General features: G+C 33.3%; 1 long non-coding RNA gene across 3 annotated transcripts in view; it reads left to right on the top strand.

Moving 5' to 3' along the window:
• LOC143253240 (uncharacterized) overlaps positions 1–19,463 on the top strand; it is a 78,264-nt gene that overhangs the window by 35,998 nt on the left and 22,803 nt on the right. The window contains exon 2 of one of the 3 annotated variants that reach the window (XR_013029467.1): positions 4,507–5,810. The exons of the other annotated variants lie outside the window; for them this stretch is intronic. This is a non-coding gene — a long non-coding RNA (uncharacterized LOC143253240). Of the gene's footprint in view, positions 1–4,506; positions 5,811–19,463 lie in introns of those variants that run through there. 3 annotated transcript variants of the gene reach the window in all.

Genomic DNA, 19,463 nt, shown 5'->3' with positions numbered 1-19,463 from the left:
TATTAAGATAAAAACAAATTGAGATTCTACATATTAAAGCATAAATTAAAGTTCTATGTTCAAATAAAATGTAATAGTACAATTGTGTATTCCTTTTGTAATAACAAAGTGTTTCAGTGATTAAAGTTGTTATTTTTCGTTATATATATATTTATTAAATTTACAATGTACAACATATCACTGGAATGGACTGTTTTCGTATTAACGTATAATATTCAAAATCTACATAATTATATTTCTCTACATTAGCATAAAGCACATTTTATGTAGATCTGTAAAGTGTGTGTTTCTCTAAAAGCAGAGCCACATCGAGCTCTCTATTGTGTCCACCGAGTGTGTGTTTTATTATAGCAAAGCCACTTAGGGCTGGCTATCTGCTGAGTCCACCGAGGCGAATTGAGCCCCTGATTGGATAGTTATAAATTCGTAGACTTACTACAGTCTCAGGGGAGAGACAGATTTGAAAAAAAAACGAAAAACATTTTGTGTCGTCTTACGAGTAAAATGTTCAAATTGTTTTTATTTTCGTCTGAATCATATAAAACTAAAGCAATACAGTATGTACAATATACATGTATAAACAATACAATTGCATTAAATCTATCATTTTTTAAAACGTTATTCATAAATGTATTAGATTAACTTACAGTCTATTTAGAAGACAATTTTCAATAGTTGGATAAAATAATCAAAATTTAGTTACACATCACGTAAAAACATGAATTGAAGTTGCATGCTTAAGCACGACTGCATTATACGACTACATTCAATTCAACATGTGCTCTATAATTCTGTTTTAATTTTTCACCGGATCTTATATTTTAATTATTAAACACTATTTGAACATTTCACTACAACAAAATATAGTGACACCCACCATCTTCCTTAAATAAATGAATGGTTTACTGCACGATAAATCCAATTAGCTGAGTAAACGTTTCAAAATCACCTTTACTATATTAAACACAGAGCACAAAATAAATAGTAGCACATACCACATATAAAGAAGAATTACAAGAAGTCCTGATATTAGAGAAACTAGTTAGGACACATCTGTACGTCTTCTGTTGACTTCTGTTTGTCTTCTGTTCTCTTTGTCGTTCAATAAACTGCCACATATGATACTGTCTTCTTTTATTGTAACACTCACGATGTTATCTTTATCATGCCATTGGATAGGATATGACAATTCTATGAATTTTTATAGAACTTTTAATTTAAACTTCGAAACTGTAACATTGCTATGTTCAAAATTTCTTTAAATGGCACTGTTACTGACAATATAACAGTGGGGAGTTGTAAAGCATAGTTCATTCCAGGAATGGTGATTACATGATAATGCAAAGTCTAGTCCTACACTAATGTTATTCGACATAACAATAATTCTACACGACTACTACTACAAAAGTGTTCAGCTGAGTATGCAAGTTCGTACAGTTTTAATTTAGTTTATACATGACTAATATCATTTTGTACACAATTATTCTACATATTCCTATATCACATTTAATATACTGTGCTATTCATGTAAAACATGTTTTAAAAGAAAAGAAAATTATTTTTATCCTAACAGTTTGACGAACGGTTTGTTTTTTTGTTTTGTTGGAATTTCGCACAAAGCTACTCGAGGGCTATCTGTGCTAGCCGTCCCTAATTTAGCAGTGTAAGACTAGAGGGAAGGCAGCTAGTCATCACCACCCACCGCCAACTCTTGGGCTACTCTTTTACCAACGAATAGTGGGATTTATCGTCACATTATAACGCCCTCACGACTCAAAGAGCGAGCATGCCTGATGTGATAGGGACTCGAACCCGCGACCCTCGGATTACGAGTCGCGCGCCTTACGCGCTTGGCCATGCCGGGCCTTGATGAACGGATCTATAACGTCACTGAACTTCGACCTTAGTGCTCAGAAAAATGAGTTTATCAAGTCTTTCACAACTCTAAGTGATTGCTAATGGCATTATCTTTCAAAGAATTTTGTGGACCGAGAAAAGCACCTTTTATTATAAATCAATGATTAAACATAATCATATTCTTCAGAGGTTGAGTATCTGTCAATTTTTCCGATCTCTAGGATGAGTTCACATCTGCAAGACATGATATTATTTATTTATAGCTCTAATAGTTAACCAAAAAGGTATATTTTAAACAACTTCCCAAGATTTATCCCGGTGATGGACAACAGAGTTTCCAAGAGTAAAAAATGCTGAACGTGTTGCTTGAAGTTTATTATAGTATTTATCGCAATCATTTTGAGTTTTGGGATTACTCGAACATAAATTATTACAGAGGCCTGGCATGGCCTAGCGCGTAAGGCGTGCGACTCGTAATCTGAGGGTCGCGGGTTCGCGCCCGCGTCGCGTCAAACATGCTCGCCCTCCCAGCCGTGAGGACGTTATAATGTGACGGTCAATCCCACTATTCGTAGCCCAAGAGTTGGCGGTGGGTGGTGATGACTAGCTGCCTTCCCTCTGGTCTTACACTGCTAAATTAGGGACGGCTCGGTGAAGAGGGCTAACAACCTGCTCACTTAAATACCTGTTGAAGAATCCGCAAGCGATTGCGGCCCTATGTTTCTAGATGGAATCTAATGGTGATAACTAACTAACTAACTAAATTATTACAGAAGGTTACAAAATGACGCTTTCTGGCACTTTGCCACTTAAGAAAGATTTCCTACCTGACATAAAAACTATCAAGAGTAACAAATTTTTATACTCTGAAAATCAAGATTTTAATTTGATCACAAGCAAACTATCTTTCATTGTAAACCTAGAATTATTGGAAAATAGATTATTACCTGACGATTTGATGGGGTAGTGAATTTAATTTTTTTGAACACTTGAGGATTATCTTGAGCTGCTCAACTTTGTGGTTGTTTGATTAGAGTGAAAGATAACGCATCGTGTTATAACTTATCGTATTTCCATCACTACAATGAGCATCACTTGTTTTCTAGTATTTTATTGGCGCTTAAGCTGTAAAACCTCTATATCAATTGTTATATGAAGATAGTTTTATCTATATACTAAATATTTAGCTTACTTACCTATTATCTTTTGAAATGCAAAGTAAAAATTAATGTATAACATAAAGCGTTAGTAAGTGTTAAAATTAAAGATCATGTCAAACAACATTCTTTTTGCACATACAAATGCCTGTCATAAATGTTTTAACCAACTTGAAGAGACATGTCCATTAATTCCTAGAGTTTGCAAAGAAATTTAAGCTGTGACTCATCTAACAAGAAAATAGCATGGAAAGTTCAGTTGTCCAAATAAAGAGAATGCCAGGTGAGATGGTAACATTAATCCTTAAAAGGGAAGAGCTATAAATTAGAGAAATTCTTGAAATTCCCTAAGTATTCTGTTACACCTTTTATCATTCTCTTATTATATGTACGTACTGCTTAACTTCGAAACTAGAACTTTGATAAACAAAGAAGATATTGTAACACAAATTTCATTACTCCTTATATTGTTATCATTTTGAAACCAGCATCTGGATGAATCTTGGGAAGTTGTTTAAAACATACCTTTTTAGTTAACTATTAGAGCTATAAATAAATGACATCATATCTTGTAGATGAGGGCCTATCCTGGATGGAGAATTTGATGAATACTCAACAAGTGCAGAAAATAATTTCCATATTGAACTGAAGTACTTTGTAGTATCACTCGTGTGGAATTATTATGCCGAAAAACATTAGAGTAAAACCACTTTGCATTATCATTGGATCGCTATTTCTGGAATGAATCGTGCTTTACAAATCCCCACTGTGATTTGTGCTAGCGACATTTGAAGAAAATAATTGCATCCTCACTACGTTTAGTCGGAGCAAAACGTTCATATAAAGTTTAATAACAATAGGGTAAATTCAGAAAAACGAAAGCTGAGTTACGTAGGAAGTACATGCCGGTTGCAGTGTTTACTTTCCATTTAGATCTATTGTGGCACTTTTAGTTCATATGATATAAGTGGTAATATCCATAGTTTGGACAATTTATGTATAAAACAACATTTGACAAACTGAATACACAATAGCACGCCCGAGTTTCATTATACTTGCAATTATAGTTAATGTTCTTATATGATATGTAGCTGGATAATGATGTTTTGCATTAATATGGAGAATAGTCCACTAAATGTATTTAAGTTAAACTGATATATGTTTCAGCTTGAAAGAGACTAAACACATAGTTAAACTGTAATAAAAACATTATTTTCGCAGGTAATAATATTGAAAACATCTAAGTCATAATAAATCGCCCTCCACGGCGCTAAAAACTGGGTTTCGATACCCGTGGTGAGCAGAGCACAGAGAACCCAGTGTGTAGCTTTGTGCTTAATTCTAAACAAACAAACAATAAATCTTATTACAACATATTTTGAGTTGCAATATACTATATTACTCATAGTTTATATAACTCGGACAAAATATGTATACATAAATGTTTTTAGGCCTATTAAACTGTTAAGTGGGTTTTTTTTTTATTTTACAGCAAAGACACATCGAGCCATATGTTGTGTCCACCGACAGGAATCAAACCGCTATTCTAGTGTTGTAAATTCGAAGACTTACCGCTGTTTCAGCTGGGGAATACATAGATTGTGAATTAACTTCAATTTGCAACAGTCAAACAATAACACAGTTCGATGAAACAGAATAATAATTTTACTTATTTAAACATTTTTTTGTTATTAAAAATTGAATACGCAATGGTTCTGTTTGTTTTATCTTGGCTATATAACTTTACTTAATGTTTTAATGCGATTTATATATCTAGAGGTTGAATGTTTAATGTTAATACGAAAAATAGATTATAAATTAAGCTGGTAATAACCACATCACTTACCGCCCTAGAAACGTACCTTGGAACTATTCTCCTCTAATAGTACATCATGGAACTTTCCGCTTTTTGGTTCTCTGGAACTGTAAAATCACGTGATATCTCACTCCCCAATTATTACCTCTAAATTGGATGGAGCCTTTTGATTACCATTCACTAAATACTTTCAACTGAGAGGTGCACTGGAGGAATATGTATTTAAGAAAATGCTATGACAACTGGTTTCAGCCATCTATAACAGTTAACTTCCAGTGATGAATAAACAAATATAAGTACTGATACTACGCTTTTGAATATATATATATATATATATACATGTTTCTTCATTTCAATCGTATTAGTTTTGATGTTATTTTGTTGAATTAAAATATGATCTTCTGAATTTGTTACCTCAGAATAATAGTAATAATAAACACTCTATTAATAGAACAATTAAGTTTTCGTAGCTCAACTATTGTAAAAGTAGCTATTAATACAGATTATCTTGTGCTATCGAGGATCTGCTAAGTGGCAAATAAAAGTCCCAAAATTGGTTGTTAGTCCAGATCGTTGATCTCGTAATTGTTTTTCCTTTACAATGACTTTAACAATTTTATTTGTTTAAAAAAGCAATGAAAACTTTCAAGTAGTTTTTACATAAGCGAACAAAATTTTAATAAAATGCTATATTCTGTCATCATTGAATATTTTTTAAATGTGTAGAGTGAAAAATAATCAGATCTATATTCAGAATGTGATTCAAACTGATCTTTCTCATCGGATTGATCTTTCCAGGTCTTTAACATTACAGACATGATATGACGTGAAGAAAAACTTCTGCAAAAACCTACACACATTATTTATAGAATTCACATGAAAACTAAAATCTAATCAATTAATAAATAAAGTTGTCGATTACATAATCGAAATATATCTCCACGATACAGTGGAATTGTTATTTATGGTAAAAGAATTTATAAAACATAGTTCCAAATTGACTTAACTAATGTTTGTTTGTTTTTGAATTTCGCACAAAGCTACTCGAGGGCTATCTGTGCTAGCCGTCCCTAATTTAACAGTGTAAGACTAGGGGGTAGGCAGCTAGTCATCGCCACCAACTCTTTGGCTACTCTTTTACCAACGAATAGTGGGATTGACCGTAACATTATAACGCTGAAAGGGCGAGCATGTTTGGCGCGACGGGATTGCGAACCCGCGATCCTCAGATTATGAGTCGCACGCCTTAACATGCTTGGCCAAATGTCATCATCACCCGGTATTTCCAGGTGGTCACCCTCCCAAGTGCTAACCGGGCCCGACGTATCTTAGCTTCGGTGATCGGACGAAAACCGGCTTTTTTTTTCTCTCTTTACTCATCCCACCTCAAAGAGAGGGTATAAACAAAAATACATCAAATAAAACACTAGTTAAATAATTAGCATATGGAAAGAAAACATTGGAAGATACCACCTTGTTAAAATATTACATAAAAGGTATAAAATGTGTTAGAAGATATAAAAGAAGTAATAATTAGCGGTAAGTATTAAATCAAAATTCACCAAAAACATTAATAAAACAAAGCAAACAATGGACCACTTGTAATAAAGAAGAAAACTCAATTGTTGAAAAGAACATATTTTATCTTAATAAAGCACATAACAGGTATCCGAACAATCATCTAATGGAAATTCTAATTAACGAAAAAACCACATGGTGCATAAACAATTTGAAGGACAAATTCGTATATGTGAATCTTAACGTTAACACACGACCAACCCCCTCCGAGAAATCAAGCGTAACTTTGCCACTCAAATATCGCTGTTACAAAATAGCCACTTCAATAAAATCTTTCGTAAAAAAAGTTTCACATCAAAATTAGTAAGAAAGTAATCCAAGAAATAAGAAAATTTGCTGACATTATGCCCCAAGTGATTGGGTCATGCTAAGATAAAAAAACATGGCAAATTAATCTAGTACAAAATATGAACAAAGACATCAACATGTAGTAGAAAATGCACTATGTAAAAGTACATTATTCACGTGAACAATATCATAATGACACCAAAAAGTAGAAGAAAATTAGCAAATAGGTAACTACTGTTGAGACACAGTCTTAGGCTTCGCCTTAGAGAGACGCACTACTGTCAGGTACGATAAACGTTTCCGTCCACCACTTTTCTTCGTGGTCTCAGCACTGTCCATCGCCACCACACTAGCATATTTCCATCGGCGAGAAACAGGTTCCACAACAGCACTGGTGGCAGACTCACCTCGAACCTGTAAGGGCGGAAAGTGGCCGTCCAAATGTCAGCGTCCAACAGAGGGTTGACTTTTAGCTCGTTCCCTCGCACCTTTATAGACAGTCGAACGACGAAAAGACTTGTCCTGTAAGACACTATGGGTAGCCACCTCTTTCATCGGGAGAGGAACCTCCATTGTTTGTCGTGGAACGTCAGTTGGTCGATCACCCCTAATTGAGAGTACACTTTCAATAGGGGCCTGAGCCACTACAGCACTATCGCGAGGAAGAGGTAGGGAAACCCCAAGCTCAGGACAACGATGACGCACGTGACCTTGCTCATGACAGTTCCTGCATATTAATTGGGGACAATCTCTATACAGATGATCCGCACTCAAACACAAATTACACACTTTCATTTGACGGTCATGTTTTACTTTAAGCATTACAACCACAACATATGGCAAAGATGTACATGTGTCACTAAACGAAACACGAACATGGCGAACACCTAAATAAATACCTTGGTCCCGTTTCCATACAAGAGGACTTTTAACCTCACATTCAAAGTCCTTCAACTTCTGTAAAAGTACAGCATCGTCGATATACTCAGGTACATCCATGAAAGAAACAGTAACTGTACGTTTGGTAACCCCATTCGTGAAGCAATGCTCTCCATTAACCAATAAACCAGAATCAGTCACCATATCGACATCAGCAGTTAAAAAAAACAACAACCTCATAGCCACCCGGTCATGGAACAACTGAATTTACTGAAGCCGCTCCAAAAGTTGAACAAACTGCATGGATAACTTTACCATGGCTGGCATTAGAACATTCAACAAAAACAGTACGTCGCATAACATCAAGCACATCAACGTCATTAGAAGACATCGCTACCACACGGCGAATAAACAGCAAAAACAATTAGTAACACAAGAAACAATTAATATTCAAAAAACGAGGCTTAGCAAAATATAAGCAGTAGCAAATTACGGAGCTCAAAAACACACGTCTGCACTCGATGACCAGAACCAGCGCTTTTCCACGTGGTATGAACGATGACTTCAACTAAAGATAAAAATGATATTAATTTTCTAAATTAACCCTAAGCTAATTATAATGATCTACGAAATGTAAATGAAATCAGGTTTAGTAATTTATTTGACATTTGGTCCAATGTCTGTAAATCCGTAGCACTACCACATTAAGTTGTATTCTTATATCATGAAATTACTTTGAGCACGAGAGAACTAACAAACCAAGAGAATTGGGTTGACGGTAGCTAATCATATGTATAAAGATCAAGTAATAATATAGAAAACAGTCTGAACTGTTTTATATAGACATGTAGTACACGTAAAAAAAACTTGTAGCGGTTCAACCTTAGTGTAGTTTATCAAGATATTTTCTTATTTTGAACTTCACATTATCGTAATCATCGAGTAACCTGATGTGGACAACACTACTAATAAAACCATTTTTAATCATTTTGAATTTAAATATTTATAATTAAATCAAAGCAGCAAACTCAAATATCACTAAATTACTTTTGAACAAGTACATATCGAACTACAAATTTGTATTTTTGTTTATACCATGAGAAGTATTTTAGTTTCTGATACTTATGCAGCTGATTTACTAAAAACGCCCTAGCAGAGCTATATTTTCTCTCTGTAAGGTTTTAACTTTCTTTTTACTCACTGCAAGCCAGATGCTTACACAAGTATGTGGATAATAAATAGAATAGATGCTACTAATTTATGTTATATTTTATTTAAATATAAGGTATTTAAAGTAATGTCATTTTTGTTGTTATTTACAACATGTGAAACCCTAGAGGTAACGTTGAGGGCTGGAAATAGCTTAACACTGTACATCTCATTAAGCATGTCTAAAACAAAAACAGTAAATGATATTCTGTCGAACAAGCTCTAGTGTCTTGTACTTGGCCAGGGACAAGGTCAGTTTGTGTTTCAACAAAACCTGCCCCATTTTGGTGAAAACAGGAAATAACCACAAGCTCGCTTTGTTATAAGAAAACAAGGTTGGATCTTTGAAAAAACCAGAGCTAATTAACAGAGTGCAGTGGTTTATATTACACGTTTAAGCAAAAATAGCTTGTGTGTCAATAAAATGTTTGAGTACGGTTCACTTTTTTATTTGAGTCATGTATAACATTAAAAAAACAATAGAAAGTTTAAAACAATCTGAATGTTGAAGATATTTATAAATCGGGAAAAATAAAAAAAGCAAAGGCAGAATGAAACATTAAACAGTGAATATCATACGATTTAGCAGAGCAATCAAATTATCGTAAATGTTTACATATATACAATTTTTCAACTTTCTACGTTGAAATAAATTCATTGAAACTGGTGAATTACTATTAAGATGTACAAACGAATACGGAAACTTGAATCGTGTTAGTTTTTATTATAATAATGAAATGTTTTGCATTTTTTTTACTTATTTTATTGAAGTAATTAAAATCTTAATATTTTCTATGTATCTCAGAACGGCAGAGAGCAATGTTTTTATCTTCCTAGATCATTTTCAGGTTAACTGTTTATTATGTGAAAAATGGAAACGTTGGATCAATTTAATTTTCAAGTTTAACATATTTTATTACTTCTATTTCACAGCTTTGTCTTTGATAGATCATAAATAACTGATAACTGATTTATTGCATAAATTGCTGAAAAAATTAAAGAATAATTAAGTAAGGGGAAGAATGTAGGTTACTACTGAAAGTAAAACTGATGTGAAAGGAAGCAAAAGTTTATAATATCACTAGCAAAGAAAAATGACAAGGATGAGACTCGGAAAAATTTGCGAACAGCGGATGATTCTGGCACCAATATAAATATTTAGATACATCATATTTTTATCAGAAATCTCTGTGTGTGTGTTTTGTTATAATAAAGCCACATCCAGCTATCTTCTGTGCCCACAGAAGGGAATCAACCCCCTAATTTTAACGTTGTAAATCCAAAAACTTGCTGCTGTTCCAAAAAACGGGCGATACAAAAAACGTGGTAATAGTAAGAGCCAGGTGAGAGGATGTGACCTTTGTGAAGGACATATTTGTTTGTCAGTGCACCAATTTGACATCTTTTGAACATAAAATTATTACCGTCAGAGAGAGGACGTACACTAGTTTTGTCCACCATGAATGATAAAAGAAGCTAAAAAGAGTTGGAAAAAAATAAAAAGTAGAAAAAAGATGTGTTGAATTTCTGGAAAGAATGAACAAAAGAACTGACGTATTAGAGGAAGTACCTAATAATAAGGTAAAAAGAGTTGAATTTGAAGTTTCAAACAGTATGGATCAATACCCTCTGAACCAGTAAGTGTGTAAACAGAAATTAAATCATAGCAATAGTCAATTGATTTTAGAGAAATTTTTAAGTTCGAGTTGGAAGAAGAGAAAAAAGACCAAAAAGATAGGGTAGTTAACTTGCTGACACAGAGATACAGAAAATACCAATATAGCATTTAAAAAAATACAATAAAATTATCAGAGATCCTTTAATGAACTGTGTTCAGATACATTTGGGTTAGAAGTTATTCAAGTAATAGAAATAGGAACGCAAACTGAGGACAGATATACTAGAACTATTCCAAAGAGCAAAGAAGATAAGTTTAGAATCAAAGCAATACTGTATAAACTAAAACGAATTCATGAAAAATATAAAGAAATAGTTTATCATCAGTAATTTTAATGACAGCTGCTGAGGTATCTGTGTTCGTATGATGGCAATGAATACAGTTTCCATTTCAATCAACTTTTCTGAAGGATTGTAAAGTCAGTATTGGACCTTACATCTTGAAATATGTTTCACAGATCTTTCACTGTACGTTGATGTCAGATTTTAAGAACACAATTAAGCAAATAAAAAGTACAGAAGTATCTTAAATGTGCTTTGAAGTTCAAAGAAATTTGTATTTGAATGGAGCTGCTAGAAATATCGTTTCTGAGCCACCTTTCTCACGAAAACAGATCCTAATTAGAGCTGTTGCTGGAAACTTATGAAAGTTTAAGCTTGCGTGAATACCATCTACTTTTTATTTATTGTTAACAGTGTCAGAAAATATTATTATCTTCATCACAATAGTTTATTTGGAGTTTAGAGTATTTTAATTTAACTGTTGATGAGCGCTTTCCTATAGGCTGGCTTCGCTGCTTGTTTCCCTGTCAAATACTCTGTTACGCAAAATTCTTACTCGAGTGGAAAAAGTGAAAGTTTATTTCTTTAATATATATATATATATAAACGGCTGGTTTTGGTTTTAAAAAAAATTTATGTAGAGGAGCGAACAGCGAACGTTTCGACCTTCTTCGGTTATCGTCAGGCTCACAAAGGAAAAAAAGAGGAATGTAGAGAGCGAGCCTAAATGTTTGATTATATTTATTAATATAGGTGTAAAGGTGTTCCTTTGTATTCGTTTATTTCGGGCATCAGTTGTCGTATAAGTAAGGCTTTTTAATTTTGCGTTTGTTTAAGTTTGTTTCTTTATTTAATATTTGGGTGCTTTCTTTGGTTATGTTGTGTTTATTTGATTTGCAGGGTTTGAAAACGTGTGAAGGTGTCTTTTAATGTTCTTTGAATCTGATTTCTATTTTTCTACTTGTTTCTCCAATTTTGAAGTCGGGCAGTTATCACATTGTATTTTATAAATAATGTTGGTGTGGTGTTTGCCAGTATAGTTTTTACATAGTATAGACCTCAGTTTTGTGCCTGGTTTATGAATAAATTTGGTATTAACTGGAATGTCATATTTTGTTACCAGTTTTTGCCAAATGTTGGTTATTTTTATGGTGATGGGAATATATGATATGCAGCAGTATACGGTTTCGTAATTTTGTAATTCGTAGGATATATTTACTTTTGTTAGTTGATTTTGCTTTTTGTCCAGGTGTGTGCGTATAATGTCCTTTAAAATGTCCGTGGTCCATTATCATTTAAGCTTTTGGTTGTTTGAAAATTTTTATTCAGAAATATTTCTCTTTCTAACAATAATATACTCTTAGCAACATTTATTTGGAAGAGGTTGGATAGTTTTATGTATATATTTCTAAAGTATTATCAATCGTTTCTGTGGAGACATGCCAGTGCATTTATATACATAAATTTCTAATGATGATCGATTGGGTCAGTTGAAAAATGTAGATTGTTTTGAGTTTTGTTTCTGTAATTTTAGTTGTTTTTCAGCCACGGCATAGCTGCTCATAGATTGGCTCTGAATTTGTTTTGTCTTTCACGTACAAACGTTTAGCTCATAGTTACGTCATCTCTAGACAGATTTGAAATATAATTACTGTTTTGTACTCAGTTGGTCAACTCTTTCCATTGATATATTTGACCGTGCCCAACGTCTTATAGATTAATTTACTCTATTTCTGCCTAAAAGACTTTATAATGGAATACAATTAGCTATCTGAATTTTTGAAATTTACTTGTTACTTCTATCATTTTCCCACAAATTATATAAACCTCAATTTTACATTGATGCTGAATCTATATAAAGAGAAAGCAAAAACATCATTCGGGTATGTTCTAGTATATAATATCGTTTATTAAACCTTTGCATGGTTTTAATTGAAAAAGTTTCAAACTTTTGTAAGTTTTCTTTGATTCTGCTTCGAAGCATGGAGTTCTTTTTTTCAACAGATATAATCCTCAGAGATGGCGTATTTAATACTGTTGTCACTCTAAACTATTTGTCTTTTTATTGGTCATTTTAGCTTTGTTGCCCACTAAATTAACTATGTAGGAAGATTGAGTGGTCATTATTGAAATAAAACTAATTAAAGTAGTTGACTCAACTACTATTGGCCTTTACCAGCTGGATAACGATTTTGGAATACAAACATAGTTTATTTGTCAAAGTAAGTGATATAACCTTAATTTATTTTAGCGTACAGTTTACTTTAAGACGAAATCATTTCATTCAGTTATTGTAAGTGTAATTTACCCACAATGTTTTGTTAACATGCATTTGTGTTATTTGTAATCATGAACAAAAGAGTAATTATTTTGTCTTCTTCTTTCGACCACCATAGATTCTTATACCAGATTTCACCAGCCAAATCATAATTCCCATTTCATGGTCTTATAGCTGTGTGCTAATTATTTAGTAACAAGGAATAGCACAGCTTAACAAAAGATATTGATTTTCTGTATCAGCACTCTCGAAAGGTAGAAACTACGAACTTCAGACCTAAGTACTGTTGAAAAACACTTATATATTTAGTTTCACAATCATTTACTAGCCCAAGGCTACGTATATTAAATATTTCTGTTACTTTATCATATTCCAAGGTTAAGTGATACTTCTAAACAAAACTACTAAACGTATTTGAGGAAGTGGAACTTAACGAAAGGGCGAGCATCTTTGGTGCGACGGGGATTCTAACGCGCGACCCACTTGGCTATTTTGTTTTTGTCTTTCGTATTTCTATTCAAATTTATAGCCATGAACTTGCCGGAAAACATTCAACTTATCATCGACTATGCAATAGATAAAAGTTGAGTTCCTTGTATTATTTGTTTGTTTTTGAATTTCGCGTAATGCTACACAAGGGTTATCTTGGCTAGCCGTCCCTAATTTAGTAGTGTAAGACTAGAGGAAAAGCAATAAGTGATCACCACCCACCGACAACTTCTTAACTACTATATTATCCACGAATAGTGGGATTGATCGTCACATTATAATTCACGACTGAAAGGTCAAGGGTGTTTGGTATGACGGCAATTCGAACGCGGGACCCTCGGATTGCGAGTAAACCACTCTAACCACTAAGCCATGTCGAGCTGCCTTATGTTAAAAAGACATTAAATATTGAAATCAGAAAGTATCGTGATAACCGCAGCCAATATAAAGCCATGGTAGCACGGAATATATCATACGTTGATTTTTTACATTGTTTGGCGTTCGTAATTAGTGATGCTATTAGAAACTGATCGCTTTTAAGAAGGGCGTAACATCACTTTCAGACGCATACTAGTCATCATTTTAGACTGTAAAGATGTGTCAGAGAGGTGATTTAGAATATACTTTACATTACAGTATTGAGAAACAAAAGAATGTAAACCAACTTAGGGCAACAAGACCATCAAAAGAAAAAAAGAGCCACAACAAGTTTTATGTTAGCCGAACTAAACAAAGTGCGGCATCTTGTAACAGTTGAGTATCCACGAACAAAAAAGTCATTGGCATTAACCGTACATGTGCCCCAGGCAACATTAAACTACATAATACAGAAGCGTCTCCATCTGGATAATGAAACGTCTTTAGACTTTGGTACGTTCGGTATGCTGAAATTGGTGCTGGGCATCAACATCCTTGTACACTAGAAGCCTTTGGAAAGAAAGCAGGTAAGAGTGATATTCTTTGGACATGACATCTTTACGAATGAATCTTTTGTAATGGAGAGTACGATGTAGGGTTATTGCTAAGACACACAGTCGTCAGATATAGGGCTGTACTGATGTGGTGAACCTTTACATTCATTTATATATAACGCATTATTTACCTATCCCCAATTTGCTTCTGAAAAAGAAAGACCTACTTTTCGAAAGCGCTCGGGTTATATGGTTTTTATTCATGTCTATTAAGACTTCTTGAACCTACTTGTTTTTCTAACATCTTAAATACTATGTACTGAGAAATGCTTAGTAGAAGTGCCATCTAATGATCTAATTTTTTAATAAGGTAGGTTTCTCTTTCTTTTTTACTAATTTGGTTGCTTATATATGAGTAACCAAACACATACTCCTTTACTTGAAAATATATTGAAATCGAATGCACGCAACAATCTTTAAAAATGTATATTTTTGGTTTTCTGATATTTTAAAACTTGATTCATTATACTGTATTTAAAATATTTTTAATGGTATACCTAACTTTAGGTTTTTAAGCTTTTTCAGGGAATCGTGAAATGAACAGTAAATGATAACTGATGTTTTGAATCAAAAAGCAACTTTAAGACTTAAAAAAGTTTAATATAATTTGCTCAAACAGGAGTTCTGAAGTTGGTGTATGTCCCTTTGTTTGATTTTGAAAGCTGTAAACATTGGTAAGTTTATTAACACAACAAGTAGTTCAATGTGACTTTGCTCTAAAAAATAAATTTTCTTAGATACCTAAGTAGGTAACTATTTATAACTGATACCAAAAGATGCTGCGTTAAAAACAAACAAAAATAACAGGATAGTCAAATTCATTCAAAAGTTTTAACTAAATGGTTTATAGTTTCATTCGTTTAGCTGCTCTTTTATCTTATAGATATTGCTCTGTAAAATAAAAAAGGAGATTTATTGTTAGTATGTGTGTATGTTGTTTACTACCAATAACTGCATCTGCTTGATGCCTTGAAGAGCTAGTCTCTAAAAACAGTTCGCTTGGCTAATTGTGGCAAATATATGTAGTTATGAATGTCGAAAGATCATTGTGCGCGACGAAAATATAGATAACAATGATTATTTTCTGTAAGCAGATATGATAAACATTATGAAAACTTAAAATAACTTGAGTTCATACTTTGACTATCATGTTAGCTATATATACCAAACACAGTTCCATGATAGTAGACGGCGTTGGTCTCACGTGTCCAATACGAAATGTTGTATATGTAAAGGATTCTTTTGCTTGTGGCATGCAGTTTTTGCATGTGGCCTACCAATCATGTTCACTGAAGTTTTTGTATATGGTTTGTGATTATTGGTCACAAGGGACCAATATGGCTCATGATTTTATCATACGTATCTGTAAAGATAAATAAATAAATAACGAGGCTGTTATTCAAGAGTATTTTATTTTTAGTCTTGAACATTTACAACGCATTTTTAAATACAAACAGTATAATTACATCAGATTAAATAACATCAGTAACCTATTTTTTTATTAACTGTATGTTTTGAATTAAAATGAAATTGTAACGCAAATAAACGTTTTTCATATGCAATAAATGATATTTTTTTATTCTTAATGATTCTCTTCAACAAATTAATGGATTTCCATCATAGTTTTGTGTATGTTTTCGCTCGTGATGTTCAAACAGTTTCTTGCAATAGTTTGAAGAAAGTTTTTCATTAGCCGAAATGTTCTCATTTTCATGTAGCATATGTTGATTTGGTGTTATTGGGATATAAAAGCTTTCCCATCTAAATCCATCAGTGTTTCAACTAGTTCTATACAGAAACTCCAATCTGCATCTCATTTTCTTGAATTATGCAAAGTTCATTGTAAATTCCTTGCGAATTGACAACTGTAATACGAAAAATAGTTCTATCGCTACTTAAGCTTACCATCTGACTAAGGGAAAAATAGGAAGACATTTCATCGACTATATAACTACCAATATTAACCTTGTTGTAAAGTACCATCATGTCAAGTTTCATTATGTCATCTCTCTTTCATTTTTTCTTCCCAGTTGCAAAGGTTTCATCATGGTGATATGTTCATGTTACTGTAACATCCTTTCTGTTTCTTCATTTTATGACAGCGACGTTTTTACTGTTTATTCTGGAAATTGCTTCTCATTTATTCGTTTTTTTTGTTTCTGACCTCCTTTAGATTACTCTTCCTGCTGAATCGAAAACTTCCAGTATAGTTAGCAATTCATTTCTAACAAAAGTTAAGCAAGAATTACTGAATTGTAGATATTATCAACATGAAGATACCATCCCTCTCTACGTTATTTCTAAGATAAATCCAGATTAATTTCTGTGAATAATCCATATTCAGAAGTATCAACGGTATTTCTGCTAGTTTTCACTATCCAAGAATAGCAGTATCCACAAGGATCATATTAGTTAAGAAATTTAACTCCATACAACAGGGTGTTCGGAAAGTCTCTGTGCAGTTTTGTAATAATATGTTATTATATTTTAGATTTTGATCCCAATATGGTTTTAACAGCTGAAGAACGTGTATGGCACGTCAAACACGTATTCCGAGAAGGTGGTGCTACAGCGATTTGCTGAAAAATTCACAGATACACTTGTTCCACATCGCAATAAATATATAAGTGCATAGTGATTTTCCGAACACCCTGTAGTAAGCTCCTCCTGGTATATACTCTGGAAAGACTAGTATTCCTTGAAATAGCATGAGAGATTCGTCAGCAGTTATAGTATGACCAGGGATATTAGCACCTTGAAAATTTGTAAGTAACAAAACGGTTAGATTATTGCACTTTTAAAACCTGTCGCCTTTCCGTAATTACGACTCACTGTTGCATCATTCACTTTATTAGTGTACAGTTTACAGCGTAACCAGTAGACTTGTATTGAAGGCATACTAATGCATCCTATATACATCAACAACCCTATTAAGAGTTTTTTTTCTTTTGTTGTTGTCGGCACCCGCTTGTTCAATTATGCATGCTTCAGTTGTGGGTGGATTGTAAGGTTTCTTGCAGCATAGTTATTAGTTTCATTTACCATAATTTGATGAACCTCATCAGTTCAAGAAATATCACGTATACATCTTATGGTATTGGGTTGTGTAAGGAGAAAGTGTTCCGAAATAGTCCACTGTTAGTTGTCAGATCATGGGAGGTCTTGTTGAACAGATGCATCCACTTAATATCAATTATATCCTCTACATTAATATTTAAAAATCATCTTCATCAACGTATTCGGTGTGTCCATCATGTAAGTCAAATGGATCACTTGTAGATCCATTACATGAGACCAGAATAATCGACTGAAACACTAAGAATGTTAATCCTTTCCAGATATGTTTACTTACTGAAAATACTGGGTTTGATGTTTCCGAAATTGCAGCACCACCACTCCTGATCAGTGTAATTATTGGGTTTTTATCAATGAACGTTTCTGTACTGTTACAGATTTACAGTTATACATTTATTTTAGTTCCTACGCTTGTTTCTGTATAGTTTTTTACTTTTTTCGCTTGTGACGTATATCCTTAACGGTGTATTGCGCAACTCCCGCCTGTTTTCGAAATGTGTAGAACGTTCTTTAGTGTAAAAATAAACAATACTTATTTGACCAAAGCGCGCGAGAGTTTTGTCTAAATTTCTACAAACTCGCGTGATTCTTATAAAAAGTGGCTAGTAGAGGGACGGAAGATAATATTATTGGAGAGCTATAATTAGTACGCTATAGGTCAAGGAAGCTATAATTGTGGTTAATCGGAAAACCGTATAATTTGACCAGGAATGTTATACATTTCGAACATTATAACCGTTCAGTTTCAGTGAATTACTTCGGATGCTAGTATTTCTAAGAGGACATTAAATATTTTTGTCAGCAGCAATCAGATTGTATCCGATGTGAGGCTAGTTAAGAAAAAGATAGCGTTAGCTCAGACGAGGCGTGACAATGTCAACTCAGAATTAATTTACTCGTCGTGGACCTGGACCTTCGATAAAATATTCAGTTCTAGAACGGATATAAAACTCTGTGTTGTTTGTAGGTTTGTAAAACTGTTGTATATAAATCATCATTTGTAATAACTACTACTAATAATTTTATTATAAATTGTATTGTTTTTATGTTTGTATATTAAAATACATTTGTGTTAAAAAAAGAAAATTGTGTTATCAATCCTGTCGGCAAATAACAAAAATTTAATACATATTAATATTTAATTAATTAGTGAGCTCAAGGCCTGTCATGGACAGGTCGCGGGTTCGAATCCCCATCCCACCAGACATGCTTGCCGTGGGGGCGTTATAATGTGAAGATCAATCACACTATTCGTTGGTAAAATGAGTAGCCCAAGAGTTGGCGGTGGATGGTGATGAGTAGCTGCCTTCCCTGTAGTCTTATACTGCTAAATTAGGGACGGCTAGTTCAGATAGCCCTCGTATAGCTTTGCACGAAATTCAAAACAAACCATTTAAGCTCAAATTCAAAGTTGCGGGCTATTGAAGTAATAATACATATCCTACGTAACAGAATAATAAATCGGAGACTCGTCAGAAACAAATAATAACATGTAACAGGAGGAATGTGAAAACTACATCGGAAGGTGTTTACGAGTGCTAGTCACATGTGACCACCGTTATCGAAAGTGCAAAATTATTGGTTGTAAATAAATTATCGGTCAGATAAATCTATTTAACATGATAAAAAGTTTAGAAATTTTGTCACGATGTTCTAAATATCAAACTTATCAAAATATTTAGAAATTTAAAAATATGAAGATATTTATTTGAAGATTTGGCCTGATAAGTAACGCGAATAAATTATTCGCGGCAATCAAAGCGTTAGTAACAAAAGTTAACAAGCACTGAAACCTGATGGCTGTGATGTCTTTGTCAGCTGGAGGGACATTTTCAAATGAGATACTTCACAACAGCATTTAAAAAATAAAGAAAACGAACTGAAATAAACAAGAATATGTTACATTT

This window comes from Tachypleus tridentatus, chromosome 6, assembly GCF_004210375.1.
Source record: "Tachypleus tridentatus isolate NWPU-2018 chromosome 6, ASM421037v1, whole genome shotgun sequence".
NCBI classification, from domain to species: Eukaryota; Metazoa; Arthropoda; class Merostomata; order Xiphosura; family Limulidae; genus Tachypleus; species Tachypleus tridentatus.
Note: the sequence above shows the minus strand (reverse complement) of the source record. Positions and strands in the feature narration are given on the sequence as shown.